Consider the following 14,420-nt stretch of genomic DNA (forward strand, 5'->3'; position numbering starts at 1 on the left):
GTGAGATCTTGACCGCGTCTTGTCTTGCTTGCAACCAATCAGCTGAATCTCTGCCTCCCTGAATAGGGTTGAGGAAGTCGGGTGGCGCTCTGGGATTTAGACCGTAATTTAAGAAGAACGGTGTGTTTCCTGTAGATGATTGAGTAGCGCTGTTGATAGAAAACTCACAGAGAGGTAGGAGCATATCCCAGTTATCTTGTTTATGATTTACAAAAGCCCTCAGCACATCCTCTACTATTCTGTTTACTCGTTCAGTTAGGCCATCTGAGGGTGATTGGCAGTACTAAATGCTAGTTTCGTTCCTAAGCGATCAAACAATTCCTGAAAAAATGCTGCCGTAAATCTTGGATCACGATCACATACAATACTAGAACTCAAACCATGAAGTCGAAATACATGTTGAATATACAGTCTGATCAGCACTTCCTTTAGCGTCAATAGTAGAGGAAGTAGGTGCTAAATGTACACACTTTGTCAAGCGGTCTACAAATACATATATAGCATCATGACCTGTATCGGTCCTATGCAAACCCATGATAAAATCCATCGAGATATCCGCCCACGGCTGACTGGGCACTGGTAAATTCTGCAAGATACCAGTTTTTAGCTGGCCGCCTTTAACTCGTTGGCAGACGTCACATGACTTGACAAACGCCTTTACATCCAGTCCCATTCTGGGCCAATAGAAATATCTAGAGAGTCTGAAATAGGTGCGATCTCGACCGGGATGCCCCGCAGTCACACAGTCATGGTATTCTTGAAGCAGGGCGAGTCGGAGTTTGCTACTCTTTGGAATGCATAACCTGTTCTGTGGTGAAGATCTGAGATAAAGATAACCGGGTGTTTCATTTAGAAGGTAACGGTCGTGCAGATTGTCATGGCTTGAATTTTTCAGTCTCCTGATAATGGGAGCAAGATCCTTGTCGCACTTGTAACCGCTGACAATTAACTGCGCTAAGTCTGGATTAATCTCTAGGGTATGCTCTATGGCATTCAACTGAATGTTAGGAGGATAGGATGACCCGCCTATTTCAGAATCACTGAACAGATCTGGACGGCGTGAAAGCGGGTCGGCAATGTTTTTCTTTCCTGGTTTGTGAAAGACTGTAAAGTCATAGTCAGCTAAAAACTCTACCCATCTTGCCTCACGCTTGGTGAGAGTCGGTTTGGTTCGTAAATAGACAACACCCATATTATCAGTCATCAGGTCAAAGTGGCGGAATAGATAGATTCTCCAGCACTTTAATGCAAATACCACAGCCAACGTTTCCCTCTTGGCCGCAGTATAGTTGCGTTCTGCAGCTGACAGTTTCCGACTACAATAGGCTACGGGATGCAAATCCATATCTTCTCCCTGCTGCAGGAGCACACCCGCCACGGCAAAGTCACTTGCGTCAGTTTCTACCATGAAGCTTTTCTCAACATCGGCCAGTTGCAACACTGGCGCCTCGAGTAATGCTGATTTTAGAGACTCGAATGCCTTCTGTCTAGCAGCGCTCCATTCAAAGCGTGAATTTTTTCCGGTGATTTCTTCTAATGGACGGGAGATGGTCGAGTGTCGATCTATGAACCTTCGGAAATAGTTTGCAAAGCCAAGAAACTTCCTCACATCAGTTACTGACGACGGAGTTGGCCATGTTTCCACAGCACTTATCTTCTTGGGATCTGGGGAAATTGATGTGCCGTTGATTTTATGCCCCAAGAAGAGAACTTCTCTCACGCCGAATTCGCATTTAGACTGTTTGCAATACAGCTCACTATTTCTAAGTGTTTCTAGAACTGTTTGAAGATGATGCTGATGATCTTCCCAGGTCTTGCTGAAAACTAGAATGTCATCCAAGAATACTACAACGAATTTTCGGAGATGCGGTTGCAGAATAGAGTTCATGAGTGACTGAAAGGTGGCCGGGGCATTAGTCAGCCCGAATCCCATGACTCTAAATTGGAAGTGGCCGAACGGCGTATTAATGGCCGTCTTAGAAACATCCGAGTCTTGAATTCTGATTTGATTGTAGCCTGACCGCAAGTCCAACTTGGAGAAATATGCACTGCCCTGGATCGTGTCGAATAAGTCATCAATATTAGGAAGACAAGCTTTGTTTTTGATCGTAATTCTATTCAATTCTCGCCAATCGCACACCATTCTCAGAGTACCATCCGACTTTTTCACAAAAAACACAGGTGCACCGTATGGCGACTTACTTGGCTCAATGAATCCCTTCTCAAGTAATTCTGATAGCTGTGACTGGAGCTTGTCCATCTCTGGTTTCGGCAGGCGGTAGGCGGGTCGAGACGGTGGTCTGGCTCCATCTTCTTTCTGGATTTCATGGTCGACTGGTCTCTTCGGTGGAAGCTCATTCGGCAGCTCGTCTGGAAATAAATCCTGGTACCTCTTGAGCAGGTTCTGGATGTCTTGTTGCTCTGATTCCTGGAGTTGTGGCCCGGAACGATTCTCCTCGTTTGCAGCAGTGACCCATGCAAGAAACCCCTCGGCTCCACTCCTCAGGGCATGACGAGCTTGTCGGCCACTGATAAACATGCTTTCCACAGATGGCCGGTCGGCTGTCGGCGGGTTAGCTGAAGGCAATTTGGCAACAAAGGGCTCACCGTCCAACTGAACTTCGTTCGTACGGAAGTTGATGCTGGGGTTGTTCCTTGTAAGCCACGGCTTGCCAAGAATAGCGTCGTAGCGAGTCAGGGGATACACAGTAAAGTGCTGTTCCTCACTGAAGCCCCCGACTGTCACCCTTAGCGTGCGTGTGGAAATCTGCGGGACCTCGCTGGTCGAGCCGTCCGCCAATGTTACGCTCAGCACTGCTGAGCTTGCATCCGTGTCAAGATGATGCTTTCGAACAAAACTGTCTGCAATGAAGTCATGCGTCGAACCGGAATCTATCAGCATCACTGCACGGCGACCGCCGATCTTTCCCTGTATGCGCAGTAGGTCGTGTTCAGGTTCATTGCCGACGCTGACGTTGCTGACATGACACCTTTCTGCAACGGGACAATTTCCTACAGCTATGGGTGTCTCCGGCTCCGTAGGTTCCTGGAGAGCAATGTCTTCAACCTCCAGAGCTCCGAACCGGTTAGCGACTGGTACCGGCGTGGGCGCTTGGGTCGTCGCCAGTAAGCGCACCCCCTTTCTTACTGGCGACCAGCGTTTGGGTAGCGCTGTCCACCCTCAGTACAGTCTTTAGCGAGGTGGCCTGGCTTCCTGCAAGCAAAGCAGTGTCCCATTGCTCGCAGTTGGACAAGCTCTTGGTCCGTCAGCTTGCGGAGGCCCTGACCACGGAAGCTGGGCACGGAACGCGACTCTCTACTGGCTGGTGGCCCCGACGCCGGTGGCCCTGACGACTGCTCCACGGTGTTTGCTGCCATGACAGCTTGCTCCAGGGTACGTGGATGCTCACGCATGACCTGTCGCTGGATGTGCGGCACTAGACCCCTGACGAACAGCAGCGCTCTGGTGTGGTGGTCGATTTCCGGCACTTGCAGGCTGAGGCGAGTGAAAGCAGCAATGTATGCGTCCAGCGACCCGCGCTGCGCTGCGGAAATTAGTCCCATACGCGATGTTTCCTCGTTGTGCCGTGGTCCGTACATATCGCCAAGTGCCGCTTTCAGAGCAGGCCAGTCGGAAAACACTTGGTTAGCTTCCAATGCCGCTATCAACCAAAGACGAGCGTTTCCAGTCAAAAATCCTGCCGCGTAGTCGACCCTCTGTGCCGCATTTGGGAGTGCCAACGACCGTAGGGCCATGTCCATTGCAAACGTCCATTCTTTGAATGTAGCGGAATCTCCTCCAAACACAGGCGGCTCTTTCGCAAGGCGGGGTTGGCTCCCACGGTTCCGAGTTCGGATGTATCGTTCGGTTTCCTTGGCTAACGTGCTGAGCGGTCTTGATATCGTTTATCAGCCGAACGACGAGTACGAGAAGCGTAAGCAGAGCGACCAGAACACCTGCCAAAAGCAGAGTAGTAACCATCCTCTGCTACCAGTGTAACAGGTTTAATCAAACTTGAAAAGTAAGAGGCCTGGTTGAGCGTGCCTCGACCAGTTATATGCAAAATGTGATAGTATACATGTGGCAATGGCGCCAATGAAGGTGCTAATAGACAGGCGTAAGACCCATGAGGTGCGAGGGAGTGTAAAGTTATAGAGAACAGGGGAAAACTGTTACATCCATGCATTTGACCCGTTTACGGTGGCCATTAATGAGGACCTATGGTTGTTGTTGTTGTTTTGGTTTTTTGCTGACTGGGTTTCGTGTTTCTACCTATTTTTGCTTCTCCGTTTGTCACTCTTGTCAGGCCCGTCCGCGTTCTAGGACGAGGTGGACGCTGTGACAGAACCGTCCCTGAAACCTCTGGCGGACCTGCTAAGGACAGTGATTTGGAAGGATGTTGCTAGCTCCACTGCGTCTGCGTACCAGCGCGCGTTACACCGATGGGAAAAGTGGGCCTTACCGTGTCCAGTTTCGTCATTCTCAGCGGCACCCACCAACGTGTGCTTATACATCGGACGAAACTGATCGGGACTGTACGAATCAACCCGAGGCATATGTGTACACATATGACCTCAGTTTACTTAGAATGCTCGGATGACGCGAAAACCGGTCATTACAGACACGGCAACAATCGAGCAACAAACTAGCCTTGCTGTGTGGCGTGAAAATACACCACACGCATAGGAATTCCGTTACGACGGCAATGAATTTTATTGGCATCTGGCTGCTCATGTATACAGTAATCACCAGGCAACAGTGTTTCAAATGAGTATTGCTTTACAAGCATGCCCACAATATAAAAAAATCTGGGGTATGAAACAAAGTGTGGGTACTCCATGGTGATGTAACGAACAGTGAAGGTTTGCGAACGAATAATCTAGCAAATGCTACTCAAGCGAATGAACCATTATTCTACTGTGGCACAAGAAAATTCAAGAAACGAATGCCAAGTGTCATGTAGCAAACGCACAACACAAGCATCCAGACTCGAGTCAGAGTGGAGTCTACTGTGGGTTGTCGTCTAGTCGTTGTCGGCAACACAGTACAACATTTTTATATTCAAGTCGAGAGATCTAGATTCGCACGTGCCAGGACTTCGCCCGATCGCGAATATTCGAATTTTCAAAGCTTCCACTTAGATTTTTATCCGATGGATTATTCATTGAGGTCCAAGAGATTGAGGAAATCCGGATAGTCGACTATTCGGTAAAACACTAGATTATTACCTGGGTATGACTGAGGTGCGTGGGAGACTTACTTCCAAATCTTACGTATGTGGCAAGGTAGCTCTTTGCTAAAGGATGAGCACAACTGCTCTTACTGCAAAGGAATCAATAATTACTTCGCCAAAGGTTTTTCTTCTACGAAATCTGGCCGAAGTGGTCAAAACACCACAATAAATCAACCATGAAATCGAGAATTAAACTCCTGTAAACACCGGCCATATGAAACCGCACACCCAGTAACTTCTACAATGTCACGTACATGTACATCGATCTGTCCACCGTTATTAGAAAACCAGGGGTGCACCGGTGGACGTGTAGTCGATCATAGAATGATAGGTCTACAGCGTGAACATAACAAGGATGACAGGCTGGTTTCCCTGTCATAGCAGCCTAGCAAGATTTAAAAGGTATTGGTCACATGTCAAAGTGAATAAAAAAAAACTCTGTAGCGTACGCACCTGAATGCATTATTGTACTGTGGCGGGCATTGGAGAGATAAATGCGGCCAAGACACGCTGGCCTTGCAGCAAGGTGCACAGCTGGTAAATTTTTACAGCGTTAACGGAAATTACAGTACATCTACATATGGGTGCTGACAGGAGTAGGGCGCCGGTGTCTTATTATTGTAGAATGACCCCCGTAGTGGAAGGCCCCGCGGTCATTGTACTATATTTAGAAAAGCGATCCTGTCAGCTTTTCTATTATTGTGTTCACATGGCAGAAAAAACGACATCGCTATGCTACGTAAGTTTCTACGTAAGGTGCTCGGTATTTCACTTAGGCTACGTAAGTCTCTACGTAAGGTGCTCGGTATACCGGTATTAGATCTACCGCGTGGTAGCCGCGTGCTGTGCACGTGCACGGCAGACATTGTGTTCAGTGCATGCAGTCCGCGGATCCGTGTTCGGATGTGCATGCGCGAGGAACTTTACTTCCTTCTTTGGAACTGCTTCTTGCATGAACTGTTTCGGATATTTCGTCTCCTGGCCTGGCTTATTTCGTTTCGGCGCTGCTGAGACCTCCTTTCGCGGAATATTACTCAATGACAGGTGAGTTGACCAGTTGCCTTTGATTCTGCTTGTGTTGACTCTTTCATTCAGGAAAAGTGTGCTGATTTTGGGGCGGAATTTAATAATGGAAAAGTTGACAGGATCTCTTTTCTAAATTTTGCTCTTCTGCTGCCGAGCTGCGAGGCCTCCTTTTACGGAATACTCGATGACAGGTGATCTCTAAGTTGACCGGTTTCCTTCGATTCATGTGCTTATGTTCACCTTTCATTTACGGAAACGTGTGCTGATTTTATTCGGATTTAGATCAATTTTTATCTCTTTGCCCTTGTCTACAGTGTGCGAAGAACGCGAGTTCAACTTCTTGACGGTAAGGCTTATGTTAGATGTGTTGTCGAAATACTCATATTCATTGTACATTGGTACGTTACAAGTAAGGCACTGGTCAGTGGCATCCTATCGTTGGCAGTTCCCAATCTGGAGGGAAAGGTTCAAGTACCAATTGACCGAGTTTGCAAAATAAATTCGCATATCAGGGGAAATCTCTATTGTGGAGAGGTTCAGTAACTTGTTTGTTTCATACGAAACAAGCCAATGGGTGCAGTCTCGTCTCGTGAAAATCTCGTACTTGTATGATTGGATTTGTTTACTCAAGTCTGGGCTGTTTGATTTGTGAGTACCGCCGAGATTGCACTGCCCCAAATAAAGTTTCGTGCCGCCAAAGCAAGAATTGCGATCTGCAATCTGTTTGTAGTACCTGTAAGAATGTGGAGTACATGTACTTTCTCTCTTGCTGTTTCAGTTGCCGTCATGTTGCTAAAGAGAGGTTCTGCAAAACGAAAATTCGAACGAAGTTTCGCGACAGTCCTTGCGAAAGTGTGTGCGAATTTTTGCACGAACTTTGCGTTCTGCACATTTTCGTAGTTTGCGCGGGCCAAGTGCACGTACGCCATGACCCGATCTCACGAAATTTCCTACGACAGTTCATTTCGCGTTCCCTGCAAGTTTCGCACTTCATGATGTAGAGCGAAAGTTTGTACGCATTTCGTTTTGCAGAATCTCTCTAGTGACTCAATTGTTTCATACGAGACGAGTCAATGAGTCGGTGTGGCTTAGAATCTTTCGCTGTAGAAGAAATCTATTCGTATGTCTATTGGAGATATAATTGTATTCTCTGGTTATAAAATAGGTTAAGCTCACAGAATAAATACCATCGTTCCCTTGGTGTTCGTCCTAAAGAGGTTCGACTGGATATCATTCATACTCACCAAAAGATGTGTAAGATTTTATTATTGTGGAGTGCCTTGTTTATCTCTCAGTACCTCCAACCATAGCCTTGCCCCTTTTCTCCTCAGGATCAGTGTAGTTGTTGGAACGAGGTTTTGGACTCAGCAATGTATTCGTTTACATTTTAATACATGTTTATTGTTCCTCCTTTGCTGTGTTGTTTTAGAAAATCGTGGACTAACAGTTTGAAGTCATTGAACTACTTCCAAAAGTTGTATCGACATCAACAGGATTACGATTTCAGTTTCAATGATGCTGGATGACCTTATCACGATAACCCATGACTATAAACCATTATAAACACAGAATCAACAAAAACATCTGCGACACGCACCTGGCGCATGGCTACATTTCTCAAATAAATCTGATTGAGGGTGGAGAAATCTGAAAGGCAAGACAATTTTATGACAGGGTCATGAAATTCTGCAACAGCAACATGCACAGAATGGCCTCCGTATAAAAAAAGTATCACCACCACTGCTCACATGTTTCCCCGCAGAAGAACATGCATTATGCTAGTGCCATTTTCTGCAAGAAAAGGCTTGCACATCAATGCGTATAATATGGTATTGATATGATGTGAAGGCCATCATTTACATATTGATATAGGGCATTCCATTGATTGGTACATGGTGACAGAAAAAACAAAAGAAATTATAGCAATAAAAACTGCTTTATGGCAGTTTTCTAAAAAAAGTTATTGTGTTCAACAACTTATAGTCCATGGACCCCGTCTAAAAAGTAAGAAATTAACGAAATGTGATAGCTGAAAATTAAAATTTCACACAAAACCTCACAATAATCACACACAGAATGAAAAGCTACATGCAGAAGACCTTTTCCCCTCGTGATCCTCTTTCCTATGCATGCATGGCATTCATGTTGCCAATTGTTGGTGCAGTACAAGTTTAGTGTTGAAAGCAGCATTTCAAGTGTTGTGATTATTGTGAGGTTTTGTGTGAAATTTTAATTTTCAGCTATCACATTTCGTTAATTTCTTACTTTTTAGACGGGGTCCATGGACTATAAGTTGTTGAACACAATAACTTTTTTTAGAAAACTGCCATAAAGCAGTTTTTATTGCTATAATAGTAGATTGCCCCCGGGGTCACTCTACTATATAGTACAACGAACCCCTCGGCCGCTATTTTAGTAGAGGTCCGTGAACTCCTGAACTCCTGAATAATCCAAAAGGAACAAGGAGCACACAGAAAACGCAAAGGAACACTGAACTTGCAAACTTTCTTCCAACTCCAAAACAAAAACAATCTAACACAAGGTGGGATGTTCATGTCTCCTAAAGAGGAAAAGTGCGCGACCTATGTACCAGGGAGTAGTACAATACCGGGAGGTGACACGGCCACACATTCAGGCGGGCGAGCTTTGCCTCAGGTCACTTTTCTGTGGAGCGCTGTGTCCCGGGAAACGTCACGAAATATCGTACTTCGCGCGCTGTGTCCCGGGGAACGTCACGAAATATCGTACTTCGCGTACCATTTATCGTAGCATTTCGTAGCATTTTTCAAAAAAATTCATAGAACGACTTGAAGAGAGTGGCAGAATGCTGTCAAGAAGTTTTCGAGCAGTACTTTTTGAAGTTTGTTTTGACGATGTAGGGAACGAATCCATCAGTCTTTGCTGAGTGATGAGGATGAATCCTACGAAGGATATCAAGTAGCAGCTGGCCTTCGCACGGGTACCTTCAGTGTGTCCAGTATTTACGTGGGCGGCTTGTAAGAGTGAAATTTTCTTCCTAATTTAATTTGTATTACATTTAGTTATTCACGTCGTTTCTAGGGGAATAGATAATGTTGACTCAAGTTTTAGTCACAATGAACAACATGTTTCAGGTATGGCTGACCCGTCTCAAGATAGTAAGGCTATTCCGAATCCAGATGCTATAGTCGTCAGAGAGAAACACAAAATAAAATAATTTTATACTGCAGGGGCAGCTATTCGCAAATGTCACTATGACGCAAGTCTGTGTCAAGCAGGGAGTAGCACAATGGTATAATGGCACTGTGCTACTCCCTGCTACAAAGCCTGAGATGTTACGCGTTAACAGGAACTGGTGTTGATGATAAAGGCAGTGTGGAATTATGTACAATGTTACTGGTGCAAGTGACCATGCCGTGGAAGACCGTGCCGTGTAAGTCGTGTATGCAGGTAATCAGACCAAGCGTAAAAGGATAAAGATAGCCTGCTTACGTACTATTCCTAGTACGTGTGCTTATTATAGATACTTTGTGTGACTACTAGTTGTATGTGTCTGCATATTACTATACGTATTAGTACGTAATTGCTTTTACTACAATTTGTACTTTGTGGGGAGCTGCGTGACGATGAACTATAGTATAATATATCAGGGAGTAGTACAATACCGGTATTGTACTACTCCCTGATATATATGGCCACCAAGAGCATACGCAATCAGAATCGTACAATACCATTACTCCTTGATTATAACCAATGTTACTTTTATGGCACCAATGTTACTTTCATGGCACCGTGGAATCATGTCAAACACAAAAGGATAAAGACGAATAGTTGTATGTATGCGCACGTGCGCACGTGTGTGTGTAGGTGTGTGGGTGTATATTTGCCAGTGACAAAAGGTTTTGGTGCCACAACATCACCATAATCATTCTTGTTTTCCAGAACCTGTCCAAGAAGTTTGTCTGTGCAACGGAGACAACAAATGTTTTAGTTTTTCCTAGTGACGAGGAGGAATCAGACGAGGTATGCCAAGTAGCCATTGTACCTCAGCCGGATACCTTCAGTGTGTCCAGTATTTTGACATGGGCAGCAGGTAAGAGTGGTCTTCAACAGAGTATAGTTTGTTGACTTTCAGTCATTCACATTCTCATTTCTCTTTGGGTTACATCTCACCAGATCTGTGCAAGGACTCGGACATGCAACGCTACTGCCAACATGAGGTGGCAGTAGCTCAGCAACTCTGCTCACTGGACAAGCACCCTGCAAATGTGGAGCTGTTCATAGTTCACTTTCGGCAGGCAATAATAAATTGTGAGCAGCAGCAGACGTTGTTTTTCAAGAACAAGGCCTTAGGAAAATTAAGGAGAGGAGAGGGCACGAATGTCTCAAATGTGTGGACTGATTTACTTCGCAATTCGTCAACCATTTTCCAAGAGCTAGACACCAGTTCTGCAAGTACAGGTAATGTCATCATCATACTGGTCATTTTCTGTTCCTATTGCGCTGTAGAGATTTTATTGTACCAAATTGTACTTTGAAGTGTTTTTTTCTCATAGACAATGCGTGTTTGTGTGTGTGTGTGTGTGTGTGTGTGTGTGTGTGTGTGTGTGTGTGTGTGCGTGGATTGGTGTTTTGTACAGGTGTCAGAGTGTCCGGTGCACTATTTGCCCTTCTTCTTGGTTTCACTATGAATAGGAAGCCTGCGTCAGCAGCCATAGCTCCGAGCAACCCTATGCACATGGAGGTTGCTCGCCGCACCATGGATCAAGCGGCTAACTCGGTTGTGAAGTATCACGGGGGGTGGTGCATAGTTGCAGTGCGCAGAAAACTTGTCAGAAGCAACGAGCCTGAAGATCTGCTCCGGATAATTCCGAAGTTCGGGACAGATCTGATGGTGACGGGCAATGTTAAGCACGGAGACGAGCATCATGCTGCTGCCGATAGCAGCAACAGTGATGATGATGATTGTATTGCAGAATTATACCCTTCTCATGATTGCTATTGCTCAACACGCTAGGACTGCATAAGTACACACCAACATCCCCAAAACAAAATGCATTGAAACCACTTGAAACCACTCCTGCTATATAATTTGTTTACTTTTTGGGTGAGGAGCAATTGGCGTTGGGCAGGCAGACTTCGCAGCCGCACCCAAGTCGTCGCTCTTCCTCTTCTGTCCACGGGTTCTGGGGGTTAAAAAAGCAACAAAGCAAGCAGGCCTGGCCTCATTCAGTGCTGAAAACAAGTGATCTTGAACATTATGTTCAAGTCTATACAAATAAATAAGTTTCAAAATTTTCAGAATGAGTTTTCCAAAGAGTTACATAAGCTAACACGTTGAGATGAAGTAGAAAGGTAGACAAATAGGTATACTTTCGAAATATCCCAACTTGGTGAGGTGTCCGAGTGGGTCCAAATGAGAAATTCAGGTTCGTGTTACACCATGTCAAGATGAGAAAATTCCATCACGTTACTTACCTAGGATAGCGTCCTCCATATTCGTCACTTCCATCCATTTTGGGAAGTCGAGACTTGGCAGCAGTGTGGACGATGTACCAGAGTAGCTCCCAAAAAAGGCTCGAGCTGAAAAGAACAAGTGGCAGCTTGTCACGAAGGGATACGTCTGGTCTTCTCGTCACTATTTGAAGGTTTCTCAGCGCTGTCAAAAGAGCAAAAATTTGAATTTTCGCGCGGTTTGTATTTTTTTTGTGAGGCAAAGCTCGTAATCCCGGATGTGTGGCCGTGTCACCTCCCGGTATTGTGCTACTCCCTGCTATGTACAAATGATGTGGACTTCTCACCACATGTTCCCACAATCAAGAGTACATAACCCCGGACTCTTGCCACAATCCATAATGTCCACGTGGAATCTGTGGTGTAAACTCCATGCCTTTCTACCTGCACGTGCGAAACGACAAGTCTGGTGGACTCTGTAGTAGAATGACAGGGGGCAATCTACTATATAGAAGAACGACCCCCCGGTCATTGTACTATAATAGTAGATTGCCCCCGGGGTCACTCTACTATATAGTACAATTCCCAGGGGGTCCATCTGCTGGGGGGTCATTCTACTATATAGTACAATTCCCAGGGGGTCCATCTGCTGGGGGGTCATTCTACTATAGTACACCGGCCCCAAATCATCCCAATGTCCATTACAGTCCATGCCGTCACATGCAGTGAACTAGGTCTACCCCGACACTTGGTCAACTGAGTACTCGTTACGGTAACTGGGACTCAGGGCAATGTACACTGTATATGCAGCTAACGAGGTAAGCGTCTTATCGAGCATTGGGCGTGAGACTCACGGCTTCACCCTCAGCTTAATTATGGCACTGCATCTGTCAGATGCATTTGTTCTGTGTACGTCTTGCACACCTACAACATCAACCCTGCCATGGAGGTACTGGATGATCTCGAGCCAAGAATGCCACCCAACGATGATGACAGAGATCTAGCGATACTCAAGGAGAAGGTAGTTGCTTCTGAAGGTAGGCAAGTCTACCTGCGATGACATGATCCCAGTAGAGTTACTCAAAGAGGGTTGCGATATCGTCATTGACATATTGCCAACCATCTGTAACAAGATATTGTCGTCCGGCACGTGGCCACGGCAACGGTGCCGGTCAATCATGATTCCACTGCCAAAAAAAGGCAACCTCCGAAAGTGCATGAACTATCGCACCATGTCGTTGATAAGTGACCCTAGTAAAGTAATGTTGTGTGTTCTACTCAACCGTCTCACACCTTGCATCGAAGACCTACTGAGCGAGTAGCAGGCTGGGTTTCGAGTAGGCCGTAGTGTAGTATCCCTGCCCGACCAATACGGAAGCAGTACGGAACTAATTCGGAGCTTTGCCTGATGTATATTTAGTGTATCTCCGTATGTAAGCGTACGGCGTCTGCTGCATAAAAGCGGCTGCGCATTTCTGTTTTGAGGAAGATGAGATTTTGATAATAGCGAGCTATTCAACCTCCAGGTGTGCACCGGAGAGAAAGTCAGTTATTTTGCCGTTTCTTCTTTCACTAATAATTATATCTCAGGTGTGTACCTGAAAGAAGTAGAATAAAAGTAATTATTGTTGATTTCACCGCGCCTACCACTCGGCTACCATTACAGTAGCACTGTGGATCAGATATTCAAAATCCGTACACTGGCAGAGCGTTATGGTGACCATCAGAGACCCATCCGCATGTATAACAATGTCATCGATTTTCGCAAGGCATTTGACAGAGTGTGGCAGACATTGTCGTTTCGATCCCCATTTGAGGCTCTGTTAAACCGGAAAGTCTACCGACCAAAAAGTTTACTCTTGTATATTATTGGTATGTTTACGTGCAGAGAGTTTAACGATGGCTAGCTAGATGATGAGCAACACGATTTTTGCGTCCAATTACCCGAGTTGCCTGAGTTCGCAGCATGCTAGCATGCAGCATGGTGTGGGTTTTCTTGAGGTTCGGTGAAGAGCGAGCGGAGGTCTGCTTGTTTTAATTTTCTTGTCGAGCAACTATTTGTCTCCAAAAGGTCGACACTCTTGTCAGTGCCAATGCAAGGCTGGTTGACCACGCAGCGTTTGGTCTCAGAGCTCCTCCATCGATCTGGCAAGGAGGATAATCGGAAAATCAGCTCGTAGTGAAAATTCGAATTCTAGGGCTCAGATGACTATACTCAAAACACGAATAACGTGTTGAACCCATCATGTCATCTGGTTGAAGGAATATAGATCCAAAAAAAGGAGAAAAAATAGGAGAATTTTTATAAGAAAATATATCACATCCCTATGCTAAAAACTCCAAGATAGACTGTGGTCATGGATACATATCCGAAAACGACTGGGAATCAATTAGACCCAATTTTACATGGCCCACCAACGTTTAGGACAGGCCGACAGGGCCATTAATATCGCAAAGTGGCTAAGTAGATTCATAAAAAATATGGCTTTTGAGTAGATATTTCGTGAGGTGCAGTAGCAGAGTGTTTTAAAAGAACGCTACGAAGACAAATTGTCCCAGGAAGGCGTGTGTATGCGTTGCGTTTGTATGTGTGACTGTGCGCGCGCATGTGTGTGTGTGTGGGTGTGTGTGGAGAGCTTCAGCTCTTGTCAATTGATTATGTAGAAACAGAAGAAGAGAGGGAGTATCAAACCGTGCAAACCATGGATAGGGACGAGAATTAACTCC

At 45.5% G+C, this 14,420-nt stretch overlaps 1 protein-coding gene across 1 annotated transcript in view; it reads left to right on the forward strand.

Moving 5' to 3' along the window:
* The window catches only part of LOC135824791 (uncharacterized), a 117,098-nt gene that overhangs the window by 67,066 nt on the left and 35,612 nt on the right, over nt 1-14,420 (forward strand). The window lies entirely within an intron of this gene.

Source organism: Sycon ciliatum, chromosome 9 (genome assembly GCF_964019385.1).
Source record: "Sycon ciliatum chromosome 9, ocSycCili1.1, whole genome shotgun sequence".
NCBI classification, from domain to species: Eukaryota; Metazoa; Porifera; class Calcarea; order Leucosolenida; family Sycettidae; genus Sycon; species Sycon ciliatum.